Source organism: Styela clava, chromosome 1 (assembly GCF_964204865.1).
Source record: "Styela clava chromosome 1, kaStyClav1.hap1.2, whole genome shotgun sequence".
Classification (NCBI taxonomy): domain Eukaryota; kingdom Metazoa; phylum Chordata; class Ascidiacea; order Stolidobranchia; family Styelidae; genus Styela; species Styela clava.
Genome location: NC_135250.1, coordinates 32,732,856 through 32,742,855, shown reverse-complemented (window position 1 = coordinate 32,742,855; position 10,000 = coordinate 32,732,856). Strand labels below are relative to the sequence as shown.

Here is a 10,000-nt window from a genome sequence, read left to right as displayed (position 1 = left end):
CTGACCCTGACCCTGACCCTGACCCTGACCCTGACCCTGACCCTGACCCTGACCCTGACCCTGACCCTGACCCTGACCCTGACCCTGACCCTGACCCTGACCCTGACCCTGACCCTGACCCTGACCCTGACCCTGACCCTGACCCTGACCCTGACCCTGACCCTGACCCTGACCCTGACCCTGACCCTGACCCTGACCCTGACCCTGACCCTGACCCTGACCCTGACCCTGACCCTGACCCTGACCCTGACCCTGACCCTGACCCTGACCCTGACCCTGACCCTGACCCTGACCCTGACCCTGACCCTGACCCTGACCCTGACCCTGACCCTGACCCTGACCCTGACCCTGACCCTGACCCTGACCCTGACCCTGACCCTGACCCTGACCCTGACCCTGACCCTGACCCTGACCCTGACCCTGACCCTGACCCTGACCCTGACCCTGACCCTGACCCTGACCCTGACCCTGACCCTGACCCTGACCCTGACCCTGACCCTGACCCTGACCCTGACCCTGACCCTGACCCTGACCCTGACCCTGACCCTGACCCTGACCCTGACCCTGACCCTGACCCTGACCCTGACCCTGACCCTGACCCTGACCCTGACCCTGACCCTGACCCTGACCCTGACCCTGACCCTGACCCTGACCCTGACCCTGACCCTGACCCTGACCCTGACCCTGACCCTGACCCTGACCCTGACCCTGACCCTGACCCTGACCCTGACCCTGACCCTGACCCTGACCCTGACCCTGACCCTGACCCTGACCCTGACCCTGACCCTGACCCTGACCCTGACCCTGACCCTGACCCTGACCCTGACCCTGACCCTGACCCTGACCCTGACCCTGACCCTGACCCTGACCCTGACCCTGACCCTGACCCTGACCCTGACCCTGACCCTGACCCTGACCCTGACCCTGACCCTGACCCTGACCCTGACCCTGACCCTGACCCTGACCCTGACCCTGACCCTGACCCTGACCCTGACCCTGACCCTGACCCTGACCCTGACCCTGACCCTGACCCTGACCCTGACCCTGACCCTGACCCTGACCCTGACCCTGACCCTGACCCTGACCCTGACCCTGACCCTGACCCTGACCCTGACCCTGACCCTGACCCTGACCCTGACCCTGACCCTGACCCTGACCCTGACCCTGACCCTGACCCTGACCCTGACCCTGACCCTGACCCTGACCCTGACCCTGACCCTGACCCTGACCCTGACCCTGACCCTGACCCTGACCCTGACCCTGACCCTGACCCTGACCCTGACCCTGACCCTGACCCTGACCCTGACCCTGACCCTGACCCTGACCCTGACCCTGACCCTGACCCTGACCCTGACCCTGACCCTGACCCTGACCCTGACCCTGACCCTGACCCTGACCCTGACCCTGACCCTGACCCTGACCCTGACCCTGACCCTGACCCTGACCCTGACCCTGACCCTGACCCTGACCCTGACCCTGACCCTGACCCTGACCCTGACCCTGACCCTGACCCTGACCCTGACCCTGACCCTGACCCTGACCCTGACCTTGACCCAGACCCTAACCCTAACCCTAACCCTAACCCTAACCCTAACCCTAACCCTAGGCAAGAATTGTAAGAGCGAAAGACAGTAAACTCGAATGAGCCAAGAAAGAGCGGTGTACGGGATGGGATGCAGCGCTCAATCCCTCGGCGGCGGTCGGGCGAGAGAGTGCTGCGTCGCCGGCATCGGCGTCGAGAAAAGCCGAGCCGAAAAGAGTCGAGTGACTGCACTTGAAAGCATACTAACCTAACCCTAGGTAAGGCTTGTTAGAGCGAAAGACAGTAAACTCGAATGAGCCAAGAAAGAGCGGCGTGCGGGATGGGATGGAGCGCTCAATCCCTCGGCGGCGAGCGGGCGAGAGAGTGCTGCGTCGCCGGCATCGGCGTCGAGAAAAGCCGAGCCGAAAAGAGTCGAGTGACTGCACCTGAAAGCATACTAACCTAACCCTAGGTAAGGCTTGTAAGAGCGAAAGACAGTAAACTCGAATGAGCCAAGAAAGAGCGGCGTGCGGGATAGGATGGAGCGCTCAATCCCTCGGCGGCGGGCGGGCGAGAGAGTGCTGCGTCACCGGCATCGGCGTCGAGAAAAGCCGAGCCGAAAAAAGTTTAAAGTACAAACGCGATGTTAATGAGCGAGCCGTTGTCTCGACTAATATGTAGGAGGCGCTCGATCGAGCGTCTGGCTTGAACGCTTGTCGGCCTAGCAGAACGGTCGCATTGTTATGCCCGGGTTTTAGGCACCGCTGCAGGCGGCCGGCAGAGTTCTTGTTTGTGCGGAACTGAATGGATCGAGCCCGAGAGAGGGCGAGCAAAGACGAAACGCAAAGCGCTCCGCCTGGCACTGCCTAGCGAGAGCGTGGACGTCGCGGCCAGCGACTGTCGGATCCGGGTACGGCCGCAGGCGATCGCCTCGGTCTTAAACGAATGCGACGAGCAAGCGCAGCTGTCGCAGCTATCTGGTTGATCCTGCCAGTAGTGATATGCTTTTCTCAAAGATTAAGCCATGCAGGTGCAAGTACGAGTTTTTGTAAAGCGAAACTGCGAATGGCTCATTAAATCAGTCTTGGTTTATTTGGTCTCGTAAGCGAAGTGGATAACTGTGGTAATTCTAGAGCTAATACATGCATTAAGCGCCGACTTCGGGAGGCGCGCTTTTATCAGATCAAAACCGACCGGGTTCGTCCTGTGACGTTTGATGACTCTGGATAACCACGCGGATCGTACGGTCTCTGCACCGACGACGTATCATTCAAGTGTCTGCCCTATCAACTTTCGAAGGTACGCTACGTTCCTACCTTTGTGATAATGGGTAAGGGGGAATCAGGGTTCGATTCCGGAGAGGGAGCCTGAGAAACGGCTACCACATCCAAGGAAGGCAGCAGGCGCGCAAATTACCCATTCCCGACACGGGGAGGTAGTGACGAAAAATAACAATACAGGACTCTAACGAGGCCCTGTAGTTGGAATGAGTACATCCTAAAACTCTTAACGAGTATCCATTGGAGGGCAAGTCTGGTGCCAGCAGCCGCGGTAATTCCAGCTCCAACAGTGTATGCTAAAGTTGTTGCGGTTGAAAAGCTCGTAGTTGGATTTTGGGCGAGCGCCGCCGGTCCGTCGCAAGGCGTGTCACTGGTTGCGTTCGGTTCTCCGTCGGTGCTCTTGACTGAGTGTCGGCGGTGGCCGATAAGTTTACTTGGAAAAAATTAGAGTGTTTAAAGCAGGCTGTTCGCCTGCATAGTGTTGCATGGAATAATGGAATAGGACCTCGGTTCTATTTTGTTGGTTTTCGGAGCACGAGGTAATGATTAGGAGGGACAGACCGAGGGGGCGTCCGTACTCTGCCGTTAGAGGTGAAATTCTTGGATCGGCGGAAGACGAACTACTGCGAAAGCATTCGCCAAGAATGTTTTCTTTAATCAAGAGCGAAAGTCAGAGGTTCGAAGACGATCAGATACCGTCGTAGTTCTGACTATAAACGATTCCAACTAGCGATCGGGAGGCGTTACCATGACGACCTTTCCGGCAGCTTCCGGGAAACCAAAGTCTTTGGGTTCCGGGGGAAGTATGGTTGCAAAGCTGAAACTTAAAGGAATTGACGGAAGGGCACCACCAGGAGTGGAGCCTGCGGCTTAATTTGACTCAACACGGGGAAACTCACCCGGCCCGGACACAGGTAGGATTGACAGATTGAGAGCTCTTTCTTGATTCTGTGGGTGGTGGTGCATGGCCGTTCTTAGTTGGTGGAGCGATTTGTCTGGTTAATTCCGATGACGAACGAGACTCTGGCATGCTAAATAGTTACGCGACCTTCTCGGTCGGCGTCTAACTTCTTAGAGGGACTAGTGGCGTTTAGCCACACGAGATTGAGCAATAACAGGTCTGTGATGCCCTTAGATGTCCGGGGCCGCACGCGCGCTACACTGAGTGAAGCAGCGAGTGTCTAACCTAGGCCGAAAGGTCCGGGTAACCCGTTGAACCTCATTCGTGATTGGGATAGGGACTTGCAATTGCTTCCCTTGAACGAGGAATTCCCAGTAAGCGCAAGTCATCAACTTGCGTTGATTACGTCCTCTTTTTGGGTCGGCTTTTCTCGACGCCGATGCCGGCGACGCAGCACTCTCTCGCCCGCCCGCCACCGAGGGATTGAGCGCTCCATCCCATCCCGCACGCCGCTCTTTCTTGGCTCATTCGAGTTTTTTACTGTCTTTCGCTCTTACAAGCCTTACCTAGGGTTATGTTAGTATGCTTTCACGTGCAGTCACTCGACTCTTTTCGGCTCGGCTTTTCTCGACGCCGATGCCGGCGACGCAGCACTCTCTCGCCCGCCCGCCACCGAGGGATTGAGCGCTCCATCCCATCCCGCACGCCGCTCTTTTTGGCTCATTCGAGTTTTTTACTGTCTTTCGCTCTTACAAGCCTTACCTAGGGTTAGGTTAGTATGTTTTCACGTGCAGTCACTCGACTCTTTTTGGCTCGGCTTTTCTAGACGCCGATGCCGGCGACGCAGCACTCTCTCGCCCGCTCGCCACCGAGGGATTGAGCGCTCCATACCATCCCATCCCGCACGCCGCTCTTTCTTGGCTCATTCGATTTTTTTCCTGTCTTTCGCTCTTACAAGCCTTACGTAGGGTTAGGTTAGTATGCTTTCACGTGCAGTCACTCGACTCTTTTCGGCTCGGCTTTTCTCGACGCCGATGCCGGCGACGCAGCACTCTCTCGCCCGCCCGCCACCGAGGGATTGAGCGCTCCATACCATCCCATCCCGCACGCCGCTATTTCTTGGCTCATTCTAGTTTTTTACTGTCTTTCGCTCTTACAAGCCTTACCTAGGGTTAGGTTAGTATGCTTTCATGTGCAGTCACTCCACTCTTTTCGGCTCGGCTTTTCTCGACGCCGATGCCGGCGACGCAGCACTCTCTCGCCCGCTCGCCACCGAGGGATTGAGCGCTCCATACCATCCCATCCCGCACGCCGCACTTTCTTGGCTCATTCGATTTTTTTCCTGTCTTTCGCTCTTACAAGCCTTACGTAGGGTTAGGTTAGTATGCTTTCACGTGCAGTCACTCGACTCTTTTCGGCTCGGCTTTTCTCGACGCCGATGCCGGCGACGCAGCACTCTCTCGCCCGCCCGCCACCGAGGGATTGAGTGCTCCATCCCATCCCATCCCGCACGCCGCTCTTTCTTGGCTCATTCGAGTTTTTTACTGTCTTTCGCTCTTACAAGCCTTACTTAGGGTTAGGTTAGTATGCTTTCACGTGCAGTCACTCAACTTTTTTCGGCTCGGCTTTTTTCGACGCCGATGCCGGCGACGCAGCCCTCTCTCGCCCGCCCGCCACCGAGGGATTGAGCGCTCCATACCATCCCATCCCGCACGCCGCTCTTTCTTGGCTCATTCGATTTTTTTCCTGTCTTTCGCTCTTACAAGCCTCACCTAGGGTTAGGTTAGTATGCTTTCATGTGCAGTCAGTCGACTCTTTTTGGCTCGGCTTTTCTCGACGCCGATGCCGGCGACGCAGCACTCTCTCGCCCGCTCGCCACCGAGGTATTGAGCGCTCCATAGCATCCCATCCCGCACGCCGCTCTTTCTTGGCTCATTCGAGTTTTTTACTGTCTTTCGCTCTTACAAGCCTTACCTATGGTTAGGTTAGTATGCTTTCACGTGCAGTCACTCGACTCTTTTCGGCTCGGCTTTTCTCGACGCCGATGCCGGCGACGCAGCACTCTCTCGCCCGCCCGCCACCGAGGGATTGAGCGCTCCATACCATCCCATCCCGCACGCCGCTCTTTCTTGGCTCATTCGAGTTTTTTACTGTCTTTCGCTCTTACAAGCCTTACCTAGAGTTAGGTTAGTATGCTTTCACGTGCAGTCACTCGACTCTTTTCGGCTCGGCTTCTCTCGACGCCGATGCCGGCGACGCAGCACTCTCTCACCCGCCCGCCACCGAGGGATTGAGCGCTCCATCCCATCCCGCACGCCGCTCTTTCTTGGCTCATTCGAGTTTTTTACTGTCTTTCGCTCTTACAAGCCTTACCTAGGGTTAGGTTAGTATGCTTTCACGTGCAGTCACTCGACTCTTTTCGGCTCGCCTTTTCTCGACGCCGATGCCGGCGACGCAGCACTCTCTCGCCCGCCCGCCACCGAGGGATTGAGCGCTCCATACCATCCCATCCCGCACGCCGCTCTTTCTTGGCTCATTCGAGTTTTTTACTGTCTTTCGCTCTTACAAGCCTTACCTAGAGTTAGGTTAGTATGCTTTCACGTGCAGTCACTCGACTCTTTTCGGCTCGGCTTTTCTCGACGCCGATGCCGGCGACGCAGCACTCTCTCACCCGCCCGCCACCGAGAGATTGAGCGCTCCATCCCATCCCGCACGCCGCTCTTTCTTGGCTCATTCGAGTTTTTTACTGTCTTTCGCTCTTACAAGCCTTACCTAGAGTTAGGTTAGTATGCTTTCACGTGCAGTCACTCGACTCTTTTCGGCTCGGCTTTTCTCGACGCCGATGCCGGCGACGCAGCACTTTCTCACCCGCCCGCCACCGAGAGATTGAGCGCTCCATCCCATCCCGCACGCCGCTCTTTCTTGGCTCATTCGAGTTTTTTACTGTCTTTCGCTCTTACAAGCCTTACCTAGGGTTAGGTTAGTATGCTTTCACGTGCAGTCACTCGACTCTTTTCGGCTCGGCTTTTCTCGACGCCGATGCCGGCGACGCAGCACTCTCTCGCCCGCCCGCCACCGAGGAATTGAGCGCTCCATACCATCCCATCCAGCACGCCGCTCTTTCTTGGCTCATTCGAGTTTTTTACTGTCTTTCGCTCTTACAAGCCTTACCAAGGGTTAGGTTAGTATGCTTTCCCGTGCAGTCACTCGACTCTTTTCGGCTCGGCTTTTCTCGACGCCGATGCCGGCGACGCAGCACTCTCTCGCCCGCCCGCCACCGAGGGATTGAGCGCTCCATACCATCCCATCCCGCACGCCGCTCTTTTTGGCTCATTCGAGTTTTTTACTGTCTTTCGCTCTTACAAGCCTTACCTGGGGTTAGGTTAGTATGCTTTCGCGTGCAGTCACTCGACTCTTTTCGGCTCGGCTTTTCTCGACGCCGATGCCGGCGACGCAGCACTCTCTCGCCCGCCCGCCACCGAGGGATTGAGCGCTCCACACCATCCCATCCCGCACGCCGCTCTTTCTTGGCTCATTCGAGTTTTTTACTGTCTTTCGCTCTTACAAGCCTTACCTATGGTTAGGTTAGTATGCTTTCACGTGCAGTCACTCGACTCTTTTCGGCTCGGCTTTTCTCGACGCCGATGCCGGCGACGCAGCACTCTCTCACCCGCCCGCCACCGAGAGATTGAGCGCTCCATCCCATCCCGCACGCCGCTCTTTCTTGGCTCATTCGAGTTTTTTACTGTCTTTCGCTCTTACAAGCCTTACCTAGAGTTAGGTTAGTATGCTTTCACGTGCAGTCACTCGACTCTTTTCGGCTCGGCTTTTCTCGACGCCGATGCCGGCGACGCAGCACTTTCTCACCCGCCCGCCACCGAGAGATTGAGCGCTCCATCCCATCCCGCACGCCGCTCTTTCTTGGCTCATTCGAGTTTTTTACTGTCTTTCGCTCTTACAAGCCTTACCTAGGGTTAGGTTAGTATGCTTTCACGTGCAGTCACTCGACTCTTTTCGGCTCGGCTTTTCTCGACGCCGATGCCGGCGACGCAGCACTCTCTCGCCCGCCCGCCACCGAGGAATTGAGCGCTCCATACCATCCCATCCAGCACGCCGCTCTTTCTTGGCTCATTCGAGTTTTTTACTGTCTTTCGCTCTTACAAGCCTTACCAAGGGTTAGGTTAGTATGCTTTCCCGTGCAGTCACTCGACTCTTTTCGGCTCGGCTTTTCTCGACGCCGATGCCGGCGACGCAGCACTCTCTCGCCCGCCCGCCACCGAGGGATTGAGCGCTCCATACCATCCCATCCCGCACGCCGCTCTTTTTGGCTCATTCGAGTTTTTTACTGTCTTTCGCTCTTACAAGCCTTACCTGGGGTTAGGTTAGTATGCTTTCGCGTGCAGTCACTCGACTCTTTTCGGCTCGGCTTTTCTCGACGCCGATGCCGGCGACGCAGCACTCTCTCGCCCGCCCGCCACCGAGGGATTGAGCGCTCCACACCATCCCATCCCGCACGCCGCTCTTTCTTGGCTCATTCGAGTTTTTTACTGTCTTTCGCTCTTACAAGCCTTACCTAGGGTTAGGTTAGTATGCTTTCATGTGCAGTCACTAGGGCTGGGCATTTTCGAATACCTGATGATTTCAGAATCGAATCGAATAATTTTTTCGAATCGAATCGAATCTCGAATACTTGGGAGGTATGATAATGTATGTAACTTTCTTATCATTTTAGGTCCTCCAGACACATAAATTACTGAAAACATAAAATACATCACTGACAATAAAAAAAAAAGTTTTCATCAATACCTCAATGCAGAAAAGAGTCATATGTCAGAATTGTGTTGGAAAAATATGTTTTCAATGAAAAAAAAAATTGAGAAATTTACCTCGACCATTGGCTAAAAGAGTAAAACAAGATGGCGGCGATTCGAAAATTTGTTCTTAACCGATTCGAATAATTTACTATTCGATTCGATTCGAATATTCGATTCGAAATGCCCAGCCCTAGCAGTCACTCGACTCTTTTCGGCTCGGCTTTTCTCGACGCCGATGCCGGCGACGCAGCACTCTCTCGCCCGCTCGCCACCGAGGGATTGAGCGCTCCATACCATCCCATCCCGCACGCCGCTCTTTCTTGGCTCATTCGATTTTTTTCCTGTCTTTCGCTCTTACAAGCCTTACCTAGGGTTAGGTTAGTATGCTTTCATGTGCAGTCACTCGACTCTTTTCGGCTCGGCTTTTCTCGACGCCGATGCCGGCGACGCAGCACTCTCTCACCCGCCCGCCACCGAGGGATTGAGCGCTCCATCCCATCCCGCACGCCGCTCTTTCTTGGCTCATTCGAGTTTTTTACTGTCTTTCGCTCTTACAAGCCTTACCTAGGGTTAGGTTAGTATGCTTTCACGTGCAGTCACTCGACTCTTTTCGGCTCGGCTTTTCTCGACGCCGATGCCGGCGACGCAGCACTCTCTCGCCCGCCCGCCACCGAGGGATTGAGTGGTCCATCCCATCCCATCCCGCACGCCGCTCTTTCTTGGCTCATTCGAGTTTTTTACTGTCTTTCGCACTTACAAGCCTTACCTAGAGTTAGGTTAGTATGCTTTCACGTGCAGTCACTCGACTCTTTTCGGCTCGGCTTTTCTCGACGCCGATGCCGGCGACGCAGCACTCTCTCACCCGCCCGCCACCGAGGGATTGAGCGCTCCATCCCATCCCGCACGCCGCTCTTTCTTGGCTCATTCGAGTTTTTTACTGTCTTTCGCTCTTACAAGCCTTACCTAGGGTTAGGTTAGTATGCTTTCACGTGCAGTCACTCGACTCTTTTCGGCTCGGCTTTTCTCGACGCCGATGCCGGCGACGCAGCACTCTCTTGCCCGCCCGCCACCGAGGGATTGAGCGCTCCATACCATCCCATCCCGCACGCCGCTCTTTTTGGCTCATTCGAGTTTTTTACTGTCTTTCGCTCTTACAAGCCTTACCTAGGGTTAGGTTAGTATGCTTTCGCGTGCAGTCACTCGACTCTTTTCGGCTCGGCTTTTCTCGACGCCGATGCCGGCGACGCAGCACTCTCTCGCCCGCCCGCCACCGAGGGATTGAGCGCTCCACACCATCCCATCCCGCACGCCGCTCTTTCTTGGCTCATTCGAGTTTTTTACTGTCTTTCGCTCTTACAAGCCTTACCTAGGGTTATGTTAGTATGCTTTCATGTGCAGTCACTCGACTCTTTTCGGATCGGCTTTTCTCGACGCCGATGCCGGCGACGCAGCACTCTCTCGCCCGCTCGCCACCGAGGTATTG

At 55.9% G+C, this 10,000-nt stretch overlaps 1 pseudogene; it reads left to right on the top strand.

Annotated features, from left to right (window-relative positions):
- Positions 1-2,496: 2,496 nt before the first annotated feature.
- Positions 2,497-4,162, top strand: LOC144430540 (small subunit ribosomal RNA; annotated as a pseudogene).
- The last annotated feature ends 5,838 nt before the right edge of the window (positions 4,163-10,000 follow it).